Genomic DNA, 16,894 nt, shown 5'->3' on the forward strand with positions numbered 1-16,894 from the left:
GACGTGCTGTATCAGTATCACCTGCTTACCATGCAGATTCCTGGCTTCACTCAAAGAAAAAAAAAAAAAAACCTTTGTAGGTGAGGTATGGAAGGTACAATTTTAACACCCACCCCCAGGTGATGGTGATTCTTATGTACCTTAAATCTCAAATCTTTTAAGAAAAAAGATGTTAGACTTTCCTTCTGTAGTTCCCAGTTTTCTGGGGTAGACAGCCAGCTATATCCGAGAAGCTGCCCGTTACATCTGCCCTCTCCTCTTATAGCAACCCTGTAATGTGAATTTTATGAACCTTGTTTTATAAATGACAATATTGGTTATGACAGGTTTGCTGCTCTTAACATTCACACATAGCCTAAGGCCTTTAGAACCGGAGGGTCTAATTTGAGGGATGTGAAATAATTGAAATGACTTGCCTGCCGCGGAAGAGAAATTACTGGGGTGCCCGGGGCTTGAGATCGATCAGACTGCTAGCTCTTGGGAGGCAGTGTTTCTAAGTTTTATTTAAGAAATCCCTACACCTATCGTGGGGTTTCAACTCCTGACCAAGTGATCAAGAATCACATGCTCTTCAGACTGAGTAAGCCAGATAGACCTATTTTTTTGTTTTGTTTTGTTTTAAATTTTTTATTTTTTATAAACATATATTTTTATCCCCAGGGGTACAGGTCTGTGAATCGCCAGGTTTCCACACTTCACAGCATTCACCAAAGCACATACCCTCCCCAAAGTCCATAACCCACCCCCCTTGTCCAAACCCCCCTCCCCTCAGCAACCCTCAGTTTGTTTTGTGAGATTAAGAGTCACTTATGGTGTGTCTCTCTCCCAATCCCATCTTGTTTCATTGATTCTTCTCCTACCCACTTAAGCCCCCATGTTGCATCACCACTTCCTCATATCAGGGAGATCATATGATAGTTATCTTTCTCCGCTTGACTTATTTCGCAAAGCATGATACGCTCTAGTTCCATCCATGTTGTCGCAAATGGCAAGATTTCATTTCTTTTGATCGCTGCATAGTATTCCATTGTGTATATATACCACATCTTCTTGGTCCATTCATCTGTTGATCAACATCTAGGTTCTTTCCATAGTTTGGCTATTGTGGACATTGCTGCTATAAACATTCGGGTGCATGTGCCCCTTTGGATCACTACGTTTGTATCTTTAGGGTAAATACCCAGTAGTGCAATTCCTGGGTCATAGGGCAGTTCCATTTTCAACATTTTGAGGAACCTCTATGCTGTTTTCCAGAGTGGCTGCACCAGCTTGCATTCCCACCAACAGTGTAGGAGGGTTCCCCTTTCTCTGCATCCTCGCCAGCATCTGTCATTTCCTGACTTGTTGATTTTAGCCATTCTGACTGGTGTGAGGTGATATCTCATTGTGGTTTTGATTTGTATTTCCCTGATGCCGAGTGATATGGAGCACTTTTTCATGTGTCTGTTGGCCATCTGGATGTCTTCTTTGCAGAAATGTCTGTTCATGTCCTCTGCCCATTTCTTGATTGGATTATTTGTTCTTTGGGTGTTGAGTTTGCTAAGTTCTTTATAGATCTTGGACACTAGTCCTTTATCTGATATGTCGTTTGCAAATATCTTCTTCCATTCTGTCAGTTGTCTTTTGACTTTGTTAACTGTTTCCTTTGCTGTGCAAAAGCTTTTGATCTTGATGAAATCCCAATAGTTCATTTTTGCCCTTGCTTCCCTTGCCTTTGGCGATGTTCCTAGGAAGATGTTGCTGCGGCTGAGGTCGAAGAGGTTGCTGCCTGTGTTCTCCTCAAGGATTTTGATGGATTCCTTTCTCACATTGAGGTCCTTCATCCATTTTGAATCTATTTTCATGTGTGGTGTAATGAAATGGTCCAATTTCATTTTTCTGCATGTGGCTGTCCAATTTTCCCAACACCATTTATTGAAGAGGCTGTCTTTTTTCCATTGGACATTCTTTCCTGCTTTGTCGAAGATTAGTTGACCATAGAGTTGAAGGTCTATTTCTGGGCTCTCTATTCTGTTCCATTGATCTATGTGTCTGTTTTTGTGCCAGTACCATACTGTCTTGATGATGACCGCTTTGTAATAGAGCTTGACGTCCAGAATTGTGATGCCACCAACTTTGGCTTTCTTTTTCAATATCCCTTTGGCTATTCAAGGTCTTTTCTGGTTCCATATAAATTTTAGAATTATTTGTTCCATTTCTTTGAAAAAGATGGATGGTACTTTGATAGGAATTGCATTAAATGTGTAGATTGCTTTAGGTAGCATAGACATTTTCACAATATTTATTCTTCCAATCCATGAGCATGGAACATTTTTCCATTTCTTTGTGTCTTCCTCAATTTCTTTCATGAGTACTTTATAGTTTTCTGAGTATAGATTCTGTACCTCTTTGGTTAGGTTTATTCCTAGGTATCTTATGGTTTGGGGTGCAATTGTAAATGGGATGGACGCCTTACTTTCTTTCTTCTATCTTGTTGGTGGTATAGAGAAATGCAACTGATTTCTGTGCATTGATTTTATATCCTGACACTTAACTGAATTCCTGTACAAGTTGTAGCAGTTTTGGAGTGGAGTCTTTTGGGTTTTCCACATATAGTATCATATCATCTATGAAGAGTGATAGTTTGACTTCTTCTTTGCCGATTTGGATGCCTTTAATTTCCTTTTGTTGTCTGATTGCTGAGGCTAGGACTACTAGTAATATGTTGAATAGCAGTGGTGATAATGGAAATCCCTGCCGTGTTCCTGACCTTAGAAGAAAAGCTTTCAGTTTTTCTTCATTGAGAATGATATTTGTGGTGGGTTTTTCATAGATGGCTTTGATGATATTGAGGTATGTGCCCTCTATCCCTACACTTTGAAGAGTTTTGATCAGGAAGGGATGCTGTACTTTGTCAAATGCTTTTTCAGCATCTATTGAGAGTATCATATGGTTCTTGTTCTTTCTTTTATTGATGTGTTGTATCACATTGACTGATTTGCGGATGTTGAACCAACCTTGCAGCCCTGGAATAAATCCCACTTGGTCGTGGTGAATAATCCTTTTAATGTACTGTTGAATCCTATTGGCTAGTATTTTGGTGAGAATTTTCGCATCTGTGTTCATCAAGGATATTGGTCTATAGCTCTCTTTTTTGATGGGATCCTTGTCTGGTTTTGGGATCAAGGTGATGCTGGCCTCATAAAATGAGTTTGGAAGTTTTCCTTCCATTTCTATTTTTTGGAACAGTTTCAGGAGAATAGGAATTAGTTCTTCTTTTTTTTTTTTTAAGATTTTATTTATTTATTTGACAGACAGAGATCACAAGTAGGCAGAGAGGCAGGCAGAGAGAGAGGAGGAAGCAGACTCCCCGCCGAGCAGAGAGCCTGATGCGGGGCTCGATCCCAGGACCCTGGGATCATGACCTGAGCCAAAGGCAGAGGCTTTAACCCACTGAGCCACCCAGGCGCCCCTGGAATTAGTTCTTCTTTAAATGTTTGGTAGAATTCCCCCGGGAAGCCGTCTGGCCCTGGGCTTTTATTTGTTTGGAGATTTTTAATGACTGTTTCAATATCCTTACTGGTTATGGGTCTATTCAGGCTTTCTATTTCTTCCTGGTTCAGTTGTGGTAGTTTATATGTTTCCAGGAATGCATCCATTTCTTCCAGATTGTCAAATTTGTTGGCGTAGAGTTGCTCATAGTAAGTTCTTATGATAGTTTGTATTTCTTTGGTGTTAGTTGTGATCTCTCCTCTTTCGTTCATGATTTTATTTATTTGGGTCCTTCCTCTTTTCTTTTTGATAAGTCTCGCCAAGGGTTTATCAATTTTATTAATTCTTTCAAAGAACCATCTCCTAGTTTCGTTGATTTGCTCTATTTTTTTTTTTTTTTGGTTTCTATTTCATTGATTTTCCTGCTCTGATCTTTATGATTTCTCTTCTCCTGCTGGGCTTAGGGTTTCTTTCTTGTTCTTTCTCCAGCTCCTTTAGGTGTAGGGTTAGGTTGTGTACCTGACCTTTCTTGTTTCTTGAGAAAGGCTTGTACCGCTATATATTTCCCTCTCAGGACTGCCTTTGTTGTGTCCCACAGATTTTGAACCGTTGTATTTTCATTATCATTTGTTTCCATGATTTTTTTCAATTCTTCTTTAATTTCCCGGTTGACCCATTCATTCTTTAGAAGGATGCTGTTTAGTCTCCATGTATTTGGGTTCTTTCCAAACTTCCTCTTGTGGTTGAGTTCTAGCTTCAGAGCATTGTGGTCTGAAAATATGCAGGGAATGATCCCAATCTTTTGATACCGGTTGAGTCCTGATTTAGGACCGAGGATGTGATCTATTCTGGAGAATGTTCCATTGGCACTAGAGAAGAATGTGTATTCTGTTGCTTTGGGATGAAATGTTCTGAATATATTTGTGATGTCCATCTTGTCCATTGTGTCTTTTAAGGCCTTTATTTCCTTGCTGATCTTTTGCTTGGATGATCTGTCCATTTCAGTGAGGGGAGTGTTAAAGTCTCCTAGTATTATTGTATTATTGTTGATGTGTTTCTTTGATTTTTTTATTAATTGGTTTATATAGTTAGCTGCTCCCAGGTTGGGGGCATAGATATTTAAAATTGTTAGATCTTCTTGTTGGACACACCCTTTGAGTATGATATAATGTCCTTCCTCATCTCTTATTATAGTCTTTGGCTTAAAATCTAATTGATCTGATATAAGGATTGCCACTCCTGCTTTCTTCTGATGTCCATTAGCATGGTAAATTCTTTTCCACCCCCCTCACTTTAAATCTGGGGGTGTCTTCGGGCTTAAAATGAGTTTCTTGGAGACAACATATAGATGGGTTTTGTTTTTTATCCATTCTGATACCCTGTGTCTTTTGATTGGGGAATTTAGACCATTGACATTCAGGGTAACTATTGAGAGATATGAATTTAGTGCCATTGTATTGCCTGTAAGGTGACTGTTACTGTATATTGTCTCTGTTCCTTACTGATCTACCACTTGTAGGCTCTCTCTTTGCCTAGAGGACCCCTTTCAATATTTCCTGTAGAGGTGGTTTGGTGTTTGCAAATTCTTTCAGTTTTTGTTTGTCCTGGAAGCTTTTAATCTCTCCTTCTATTTTCAGTGATAGCGTAGCTGGATATAGTATTCTTGGCTGCATATTTTTCTCATTTAGTGCTCTGGAAATACCATGCCAGCTCTTTCTGGCCTACCAGGTCTCTGTGGATAAGTCAGCTGCCAATCTAATATTTTTACCATTGTAAGTTACAGACTTCTTTTCCCGGGCTGCTTTCAGGATTTTCTCTTTGTCACTAAGACTTGTAAATTTTACTATTAGGTGATGGGGTGTGGGCCTATTCTTATTTATTTTGAGGGGCCTTCTCTGAACCTCCTGAATTTTGATGCTCGTTCCCTTTGCCATATTGGGGAAATTCTCCCCAATAATTCTCTCCAGTATACCTTCTGCTCCCCTCTCTCTTTCTTCTTCTTCTGGAATCCCAATTATTCTAATGTTGTTTCATCTTATGGTGTCACTTATCTCTCGAATTCTCCCCTCGTGGTCCAGAAGCTGTTTGTCCCTCTTTTGCTCAGCTTCTTTATTCTCTGTCATTTGGTCTTCTATATCGCTAATTCTTTCTTCTGCCTCATTTATCCTAGCAGTGAGAGCCTCCATTTTTGATTGCACCTCATTAATAGCTTTTTTGATTTCAACTTGGTTAGATTTTAGTTCTTTTATTTCTCCAAAAAGGGCTTTTATATCTCCTGAGAGGGTTTCTCTAATATCTTCCATGCCTTTTTCGAGCCCAGCTAGAACCTTGAGAATTGTCATTCTGAACTCTAGATCTGACATATTACCAATATCTGTATTGATTAGGTCCCTAGCCTTCGGTACTGCTTCTTGTTCTTTTTTTTGTGGTGAATTTTTCTGCCTTGTCATTTTGTCCAGATAAGAGTATATGAAGGAGCAAGTAAAATACTAAAAGGGTGGCAACAACCCTAGGAAAATATGCTTTAACCAAATCAGAAGAGATCCCAAATCATGAGGGGGGAGAAAGGGGATAAAAAGAGGTTCAAAATGAAAGAAAGAAAAAAAAAAAGAAAAAATAAATAAAAGAATTAAAAAGAAGAAAACGAATAAAGAAAAATATAAAAAGGAAAAAAATATATATTAAACTAGTTAAAAAACGTTAAAAAAGAAAAGGGTAAAAGTGAAAAAAAATTTTAGCAGAAGAAGAGAAAAAAAAAGGAAAAAGAAAAAAATTAAATTAACTGCAAGACTAAAAAAAATCACAGGGAGAAAGCCATGAGTTCCGTGCTTTGCTTTCTCCTCCTCTGGAATTCTGCTGCTCTCCTTGGTATTGAAACCGCACTCCTTGGTAGGTGAACTTGGTCTTGGCTGGATTTCTTGTTGATCTTCTGGGGGAGGGGCCTGGTGTAGTGATTCTCAGGTGTCTTTGCCCCAGGCGGAATTGCACCGCCCTTATCAGGGGCCGGGCTGAGTAATCCGCTCGGGTTTGCTTTCAGAAGCTTTTGTTCCCTGAGCGCTTTCCATAGAGTTCCGGAGGACGGGAATACAAATGGCGGCCTCCTGGTCTCCGGCCCGGAGGAGCCGAGAGCCCAGGGCCCCACTCCTCAGTGCGCCCTCAGAGAACAGCGCCCAGTTACTCCCGTCTGCCTGACCTCCAGCCGCGCTCCGAGCTCACCGAGCCTGCGACCGGTTCAAGGTAACCCTGAGCTCTGATCTTACTGTCAGCTCTGTCTCTGTAGCTGGTTTTCCCGTTCCAATACCCGCAAGCTCTGCGACACTCAGACACCCCCGATCCTTCTGTGACCTTGCGGGACCTGAGGCCACGCTGACCCCGCATGGGCTTTGCCCCGGTTTAGCCTCAGGAGCGATGTCCCTCAGCGGAACAGACTTTTAAAAGTCCTGATTTTGTGCGCGGTTGCTCCGCCGCTTGCCGGGAGCCGACCCCTCCCCCCGGGGTCTATCTTCCCGTTGCTTTGGATTCACTTCTCCGCTGGTCCTACCTTTCAGAAAGTGGTTGTTTTTCTGTTTCCAGAATTGCTGTTCTTCTTCTCTTCGATCTGCCGATGGAATTTCAGGTGTTTGCAATCTTTAGATAAGCTATCTAGCTGATCTCCGGCTAGCTGAAGTAGTCTCGGCCTGCTACTTCTCCGCCATCTTGACCCCTCCTATTTTTTGTTTGTTTTTAATCTTTCTTTTTTCCCATAAAAAGAATGACTCATTTATAGGAAATATATAGAAATGTGACTTGAAAAATGAAAGTTAAGAGTTTGAAAGGCCTCACTAGGAGGCTTGAAATAAAATTTGGTACATGACTATAGAATTTATGTAGCCATTAAGATTGAAATAAATATATGTATATTAATACAAGAAGAGCTTTTAAGCCATATAAGGTAAACATCAAGTATCAGAACATTACTATGGTATGCCACGTATGCTTAAAAACCAAGATGCATGCATACATGAGTACACATGTACGTAAGGTATAGAAGTGTATAGAAAGTAGAAGGGACTAGCCAGACTTATCAAAAAGAAAAGAGAAATGACCCAAATAAAATCACAAATGCTTTTCAGTCTCAGACTGTTCCCCAGTTTGAGGCTGGTGGCTAGAGACATTTATAGCTTGCCTTTTGGTCCTAAGCAGCGTTTAAATATGTTGATCTGGTAGCAAACTTTAAACACCGTGGAATTTTACATAAAACTATTCAGGTGTGGGTTTTCCCTCTCCCTCATGTCTACTGAAATACAACTGATATTATCCTGTAAGTTCAAGGTATACAACATGTTGACTTGATACATATTGCAAAATGATTACCGTGTTAACATTAGCTAACATCTCCATCCTGTTGTATAATTACCATCACTTTTTTGTGGTGAGAACATTTAAGATCTACTCTTTTAACAAATTTTTAAACTTAATCTTATATTATTTGTCCATCTCAGTATGTTTTCTGAAATAATGCTTCTTGAAAGCTGTATGGTTCTTCTATAGGGATATATCATAATTTATTTAGCTCTTGCATTACAACTTTTAATTGCCAGGAATCTTGGTTGTAAGTTATAGGAATCCAACTCTAGTTGCTTCAGCAATGAGAGGAAGTTATTGGCTCTGGCAATTTGATGAAGTCTTCTTGGAATTCAGCAGGATTTCAGGAGCCACTAAAATCAGGGAATCCCAAAGTTCCCGTGTTTAGTCCTTTTCACATTCTCTCACTGAAGCCTGCTAGTTTATCGTGTGTCATGATTTCATCCACTGGGGAGGGTCCATCTGACCACAAACTGTCTAACCAGGTCTGTGCAAGCTCCTAACAAAAAACAAAACCCCATGGCATCATAGCCTGAACTTAATTCCAAGGAATTCAATCACAGGTACTGGTAATATGGGTCTGTGCTACTCAGAATGGTCCATAGCTGAATAGCACCAGCAACACTTGGAAGCTTGTTAGAAATGCAGACGTTGGGTCCTGTTCAGGACATAATGAATCAAAATCAGGATTGTAACAACATTGCAGGTGGTTTGCATACCTGTGGATGTTTGAGAAGCACTATTCAAGTAACTGCCTTATTTCTTCTCCCCTTCCATTTCGTGGATGTTAACAAAGCCTGTGTTGACTGACCAACAGTCAGGGTTTATAGCTATAAGGAGAATGGATGAAGATGGTTCAGTAACACTGAGTAAAGACAAGCAACTCCACAGGCATTGAGAACCACATTCATACCAACTGATCATTATCTCTGCATGGCAATTTCTTGCACCAGGAGTAGCTAAACCAAAATAGCCAAGGTCTGCAGCTGTGTCATCAATAAGTTGTCTAAGGCACCCCAGGAAAATATGGCCTTATCGAGTAAATCTGGAATTTCTCTGGTTTGAGCTCTGTGCCTCCTTGATTTACCCTAGAGAATCAACTAATTTGTCCTTTCATATGTTTGTTATTATAGTAACACAATGGGCAGACAAGGGTGAAGATAATGTCATGTAGTATCATTCTGTTGGTTACCTGGGAGGCTTTTTTCCATTCTACACAAACCACCTGTGGGGACTTGCATCTAGGAATGCTGTGATTCTTTTCCTATTAAGAAGCATGTAGTTTTCAAACTGTTGCTAGCCAGGGTGTACAATCCATTGTAACATAGAAGGAATACTAAAAAAAAAAATTGCAGAACAATTTTTAAACAGTCCTAAAATATAATAATTGGTAATGTGTATCAATCAATAGAGAGGTTTAACATGGACTTTGTTATATACCTGTATATATATACACAGATATGCCTGTAGTGTCACAGAGTAAAAAAGGATACAGAATCTTCTGTGCCTGGGTCCAAACCTTATATAGGATATTAAGATCTATCAGATAAGATGCCTTTTGCTGAAAGTAACAAAAAACTTACAGTCCTGCCAGATCAAATAATAAAAGCATTGATTCTTTTATCTACCACCTGTCTGGAGAGAGGGCAACTGTAGACCCTGGCTGAATCTGTTTTTCTTTAATTCTTTCAGTTCTACCCTCATCTCTGTTGGCTTTGTCTTCAGAGTCACAACAAAATGACCACTTATTCCAAACACTGGTTCTTAGGAATCACTGGCCTAAATTTAGTACATGCTCATGTCTACACCAGAACCAAAAGACATGGGTCCTCACGACTGGCTTAGCCATATTAAAAAATATATATATCTGTAAATTTGAATGAGACTAGCCTTTCTAGAAATAAGATGCTCAGAGAAGTACGAATACAACAAAAGTAGGATTCTGTTAGAGGAAATGGCAGGTGCACAGATGTGTGTTGGGCAGGGAGCCAACAGTGTCTATTTCATGGGGTCAGAGCGACAGCTACAGCCACTGCAGTGACTGTGGGCAGTAGTTCTAGTGAAGGATTTAAGGAGAAAGAACAATCACTGTGACAGTGCTCTTCGTATTAACAAAGAGGTGTTCCAATGGCTTTTTTTGTGCATGAAATGCATATAAATCACATTACCAGAGGTAGAAGTAACCTCAGAGATACAAGGTGTTTCAGGGAATTGATCCTGCCACATTTTTCTTCTAATTCTCCAGATGGGGAGGTGGGGCTTTGGGGATCATTTAGATTATAGGTGGGAAGAGGGAAGATGGGGCAACATGAGGAATTTTTGTGTAGATAGAATTGTTCTCTATATTGACTATCAACATCAGTAACCTAGTTGTCATATTGGACTATAGATTTGTAACATGTTACCATTGGAAGAAACTGGGTAAAGGGTACCAGGAATACTATTTTTTTTTTAAGATTTTATTTATTTATTTGACAGAGAGAGAGAGATCACAAGCAAGCAGAGAGGCAGGCAGAGAGAGAGGAGGAAGCAGGCTCCCTGCTGAGCAGAGAGCCCGATGTGGGGCTCGATCCCAGGACCCTAAGATCATGACCTGAGCCGAAGGCAGAGGCTTTAACCCACTGAGCCACCCAGGTGCCCCAGGAATACTATTTTTTACGATCGCAGGCAAATCTACAATTATCTCAAAAAATTTAATTAAAAGATTACATTAAATCAAAATTTATCTTGATTAGTGAGTTCTTTCATGTCCCCTTAAATTTTTCTCCAGTGGCTTGCGGCTCTCTTGCCTCCCTCCAGTCCCACCCCATATTCCACACTTAGGCTGAAAGACACTCCCCGCCCCCAAACAGTGCTTTTTTACTGTGGCAAAAATACTTGACATAAAAGTTACCATTTTCATCATTTTTTACGCATACAATTAAGTGGCATTTAAGTACATTCACTTCGCTGTGCAACTAGCACCACCTTTCATCTCTAGAACTCTTCTCATGTTCCCAAACTATCTGTATCCATTAACCAGTAACGTCCCTTATCCTCTCTCCCTAAGGGCTCCTGGCAATTACCATCCCACTTTCTGTCTCTGTATTTGACAACTCTAAGCACCTCACATAAGTGCATCTGTATAGTTATTTATCCGATTGTGATGAGACTGCTTATTTCAGTTAGCAAAACGTCGTTAAAGTTCCTCTACATTGTGTAGCATATGTCAGATTTTTTTTCTTTTAAAAAGTTGAATAATATTCCATTGTATGTATACACAACACTGTATTTATCCGTTCAGAAGTCAGTGAACACAGGGCTCCTTCTACCTTTTTGTTATTGTGAACAATTGCTGTGAACATGGGTATACAAATAGCTATTTGAGTCCCTGCTTTTCATTTCTTTGGGCTGTTCACCTAGAGATGGAATTGCTGGATCATGTGGTATTTCTATGTTTAACTTTTTTTTTTTTTTTTTTAAGATTTTATTTGAGAGAGCACATGCATGCGCTGCAGGGAGGAGCAGAAGGAGAGGGAGAAGCAGACTCACAATGAGCACAGACCCCCTTGCTGTGCTCAATCCCATAATCCCACGATCACGACATAAGCCAAAGTCAAGAGTCAGGTGCTTGGAGCACCTGGATGGCTCAGTGGGTTAAGCCTCTGCCTTCAGCTCAGGTCATGATCTCAGGGTCTTGGGATCGAACCCCGCATCGGCCTCTCTGCTAGGTGAGGAGCCTGCTTCCTCCTCTTTCTCTACCTACTTGTGATCTCTGCCTATCAAATAAATAAATAAAATCTTAAAAAAAAAAAAAGAAGAGTCGGGTGCTTAACCACTGAGCCACCCAGGTGCCCCACATGTTTAACTTTCTTTTTAATGTTCAGTTAGCCAACATATAATATGTTTAACTTTTTTTATGGTACCACCAAACTGTTTCCAAGTGGCTGCATCATTTTACACTCTCACTAGCAATACACAAGGGTTCCAGTTTCTCCAGAGCCTCATCAACACTTGCTTTTTTAAAAATTAAGCTATAACTAACATATAACATTGTATTAGTTTATATATAAACATAATTATTTCATATATGTATATATTGTGAAATGATTACCAGGACAAATTTAATTAACATCAATCACTACACACAGTTAAAAATATTTTTCTTGTGAAGAGAACTTTTAAGATTTACTCTTAGTAACTTTTAAAAAAATTTCATTTAATTTTTTTCATATTTTTAAAGTGAAGTATAATAAACATAAAATGTTATCTTAGCCTCAGGTATACAACACTGATCAATTTTATATATTACTCAGTGTTCACCACAATAAGTGTAGTCACTGTAGTCACTGTCTGTCACATCTATGTTATACAATATTACTATTTTCACTGTGCTACATTTCTCATCTCTGTGACTGACTTATTTTATATCTGGAATTTTGTGCCTCATAATCTCCTTTATCTATTTCACCTAACCTTCCGAAAACCACCAGTTCTCTATATTTAAGGGTCTGTTTATTCATTTTTTTTTTTTTTTTTTTAGATTCCACATGTAAGTAAAATCACATGGTATTTGACTTATTTCACTTGCAAACAGGTGTTGCAAATGGCACAATCTCCTTTTTTTATGGCTGAGTAATATATCTCTATCTCTATCTATCTATACATACACATACACACACCACATCTTTTTTATCCATCATCTATCAATGGACACTTGGGTTGCTTCCATATCCCAGATATTATAAATAATGCTGCAATAAATATAGGGGTGTATATATCTTTTCAAATTAGTGTCTTGGGGTTTTTCTTTTCTTTCTTTCTTCTTCTTTTTTTGGACAAATACATAGTAGTGGAATTACTAGATTATATGGTAATTTAAAAAAAATTTTTTAAGATTGTATTTATTTATTTGACCAGGGAGAGAGATCACAAGTAGGCAGAGAGGCAGGCAGAATGAGAGGAGGAAGCAGGCTCCCTGCTGAGCAGAGAGCCCAATGTAGCGCTCTTTCCTAAGACCCTGGGATCATGACCTGAGCCGAAGGCAGATGCTTAACCAACTGAGCCACCCAGGTGCCTTGTATTTTTAATTTTTTGAGAAACCTCCACAGGGGCTGCACCAATTTACATTCCCACCAACCGTGCGCGGTGGTTCCTTTTTTCCCTCATCCTCACCAACACTTTTATTGTCTTTCTTATTTTAGCCATTCTGAAAACTGTAAGGTGATATCTCATTGTGATTTTGATTCCCATTTCCCTGCTGATGTGTGACGCTGAGCAGCTTTTTATATATCTGTTGGCCAATGGCAGGTCTTCTTTGGAAAAATGTCTATTTGGGTCTTCTCATTTTTAATGGATTGTTTTTGGTGTTGAATTATGAGTTCTTTATATATTTATAGTACTAACCCATTATCAAATATATCATTTGCAAATATCTTCTCACATTCAGTAGGTTTCCTTTTTGTTTGGTTGGTTTCCCTTGCTGTGCAAACATTGTTTTGTTTTGATGTAATCCCATTTGTTTGTTTTTTGCTTTAGTTTCCTTTGCCTGAGGAGACATATCTAGAAAGAAGTTGCTATGGCCAATGTTGAAGAGATTACTGCCTACATTTTCACTTAGGAGTTTCATGGTTTCAGGTCTTACATTTAGGTCTTTAATCCATTTTGAGTTTATTTTTGTATATGGTATAAGAAAATGGCCCAGTTTCATTCTATTGAATATAGCTGCCAGTTTTCCCAACACCATTTATTGAAGAGATTGTCTTTTCTGCATTGAATATCCATGCCTTTTTTTGTTATAGGTTGACTATATAAATATGAGTTTATTTCTGGACTCTCTTTTCTGTTCCATTGGTCTTTGTGTTTATTTGTGTGTCAGTACCCTACTGTTTTGTTTACTACCGCTTTGTGGTATATCTTAATGTCTGGGATTGTGATACCTTCACCTTTGTTCTTTTTCAAGATTGCTTTAGCTCCTTGGGGGTCTTTTGTGGTTCCACACAAATTTTACAAATATTTGTACTAGTTCTGTGAAAAATGCTTTTGGTGTTTTGATAGGAATTGCACTATAGATTTCTTTGGGTAGTATGGATAGTTTAACAATCCTTCCAAGCCACAAGCATAGAATATCTTTCCACTTGTGTCATTCTTCCATTAATGTCTTACGGTTTTCAGAGTACCTGTCTTTCACATCTTTGTTTAATTTTATTCCCAAGTATAATTTTAGGTGCAATAGTAAATGGATTATTTTCTTAATTTTCTTTCTGCTACTTCATTATTAGTGGATGGAGATACAACAGATTTCTGTATATTAACTTTATATCCTATAACTTTCCTGAATTCATTTATCAGTTCTAATAGTTTTTTGATAACATCTTTAGGGATTCTATAAATCGTATCATTTAATCTTGCAAAAGTGACAGTTGTACTTAATTTGAATGCCTTTTATTTCTTGTGTGATTGCTGCAGCTAGGACTTCCAGTATTATGTTGAATAAAAGTAGCAATAGTGGACATCCTTGTCTGATTCCTAATCTTAGAGGAAAAGCTTTCCGTTTTTAATCAGGGAGTATGATGGTAGCTGTGGGTTTTTCATATATGGTCTTTATTATTTGACAAAACATAATAATAATAATAATAATTATTATTATTATTATTATTATTTATGTTGGAAAGCCCTTACTCATTAAGTCTCAGCTCAAACATCACCTCCTCCAGGAAGTCTTCCATGATTCCCCCACACGAAGTTAACTGTCTTCACCATCTGCGCCTATAACAGCCAAATTGTAACTTTCCCCAACATTAGCTTATAAGTTCTTGATGGCAAGTGTTGTGATATATTCTCAGCCCCAGAACAGCCTCTGGCATAGAGGGAAATCAACAAATATTTATCCTGTTATTACAGCCTTGCCTATTGCAGTGTAGTTGTTTGTTGAGTTATCTGCTTCCTCCACGGGAATATTAGCTCTTGGGGGCAAAGGTAGTCTCTTTTGCTTCTGTATCCCTATGCCAATCACTGTGCCTGTCAAAAAATGAGTACTCAAAGCTTGTTGAATAAAATAATGCACAGACAAATAAATGAATATACCAGTCTGTTGAAAGTTTTTATCATGAATGGATGTTATATTTTATCAAATGATTTTTCTGCATCTATTGAGATGATCATATGGGTTTTATTCTTTTTTGTGGATATAATGTATCACATTAATTGATTTGCAAATATTGAACCACTCTTGCATCCGTGGAATAAATATTATCTGAACATGATGAATGATTTTTTAATGTATTGTTGGATTTGGTTTGCTAATATTTTGTGGGAATTTCTCCCTCTATGTTTCTCAGAGGTATTGGTCTTTAGTTTTTTTCTTTCTTTATATATATATATATATTTTTTTTAAATTTATTTTTTATTTATTTTCAACATAACAGTATTCATTATTTTTGCACCACACCCAGTGCTCCATGCAATCCGTGCCCTCTCTAATACCCACCACCTGGTACCCCGACCTCTCACCCACCCCTTCAAAACCCTCAGATTGTTTTTCAGAGTCCATAGTCTCTCATGGCTCACCTCCCCTTCCAATATCCCCCAACTCTCTTTTTCTTTCTTTCTTTCTTCTTCTTCTTTTTTTTTTTTTTTTAATTTTTGGTATCGAGGTAATTTTGAGTCCTCTCTCTTTTTTTCTGATTAGTCTAAAGATTTCTTCATTGTGTTTTCTAAAAGCCAGGTTAGTTTCATTAATCTTTTATTGTCTTTTTAGTCTCTTTCATTTATTTCCCCTTGGATATTTGTTATTTTCTTAAAATGCCAGTTTCTAGTTCATAACTTCAGGCACATAAATTATTGTCCTTATGACTTAGTTTCCTCATCTACAAAATGGGAATGACATTTCTGATCTCCTTGGGATTTTGTCAAGATTAAATAAGAGAATGCATGTAAAGTGATGAGTCCAGAAACTGGTATGTATTAAATGCTAGTTAAACATTATATAACCATATTGGAGCATGATTAGCAGAGTGTCCATATAAAATGTGTACACATGGTAAGCAGGGGATGGGGTTAGAGGAATGTTCATAATATTTAATGCCCTAGTTTCCAGGTGGCAGGGCCTGCGTGAGTGCTAAGAATTCAACCTCAGGGCGGGTCTCATGAATATGCCACCTGTGCGGTCTCAAAGGGTTTCATGACTAATTTAATGTTCTGTGGTCTCCATCTTGAAATTCCTATTTTTCAACAAGGGACCTTCCTTTCCTTCCTTCCTTCCTTGTTTTTGTTTTTTTTTTTTCCCCCTGCACTCATCTGAAAGTTTATGTAGCTAGTCCCACCTTGTCTTAAAGCCTGTATCTTCCCAAAGAAGGCAAGACTGAAAGAACCACTACCCTCATAGCAGAGACCAAAACTTGTCCTGGTACCCCCACAGCATGAGCAGTAAATTCAACCTGACTAGTGGGAGTTCTATTCTATCAAAACCCCGTCTCTGCGAGTGCTCTTCATTGAAGGATGCTTCACCATCCCAGAAAATAATGCCAATGCTTAAATGGAAAACTCCCAGGCTTAATGAGTATGAGTGGGCTGATCTGTGCAGGGTTTTCTCCCCAAGTTCCTGGGATTTGGGTACTATTGCTTGCTTTTTTTTTTTTTTTTTTTTTTTTTTTTTTAAGATTTTATTTGTTTATTTGACAGAAATCACAAGTAGGCAGAGAAGCAGGTGGGGGGCGGGGGGCAGGGAGCAGGCTTCCTGCTGAGCAGAGAGCCTGATGTGGGGCTCTATCCCAGGACCCTGAGACCATGACCTGAGCCAAAGGCAGAGGCTTTAATCCACTGAGCCACCCAGGTGCCCCTGGGTACTATTGCTTAACCATTTTTTAATTAGGCAAAATGATCTTGTGGACAAGATTAGGGCTCTGCTCTAATGAGCAATAAATGAATGAATGAATGAATGAATGAATGAATGAAGCGAGCAAGCTCTGGGTCTTGAAGAAACAGTGGAGGCTCAAGAAGAAACACACATACAATCATTAAGCTCTCGTTTTAGAGGTATTTCCAACTTGCCAAAACCACTCTGAAGTCTGTCTTGCTAAGGAGAGGCATTCTTGGGGTT

This window comes from Mustela putorius, unplaced genomic scaffold (assembly GCF_011764305.1).
Source record: "Mustela putorius furo isolate JIRA1106 unplaced genomic scaffold, ASM1176430v1.1 tig00000228_pilon_pilon_pilon, whole genome shotgun sequence".
NCBI lineage: Eukaryota > Metazoa > Chordata > Mammalia > Carnivora > Mustelidae > Mustela > Mustela putorius.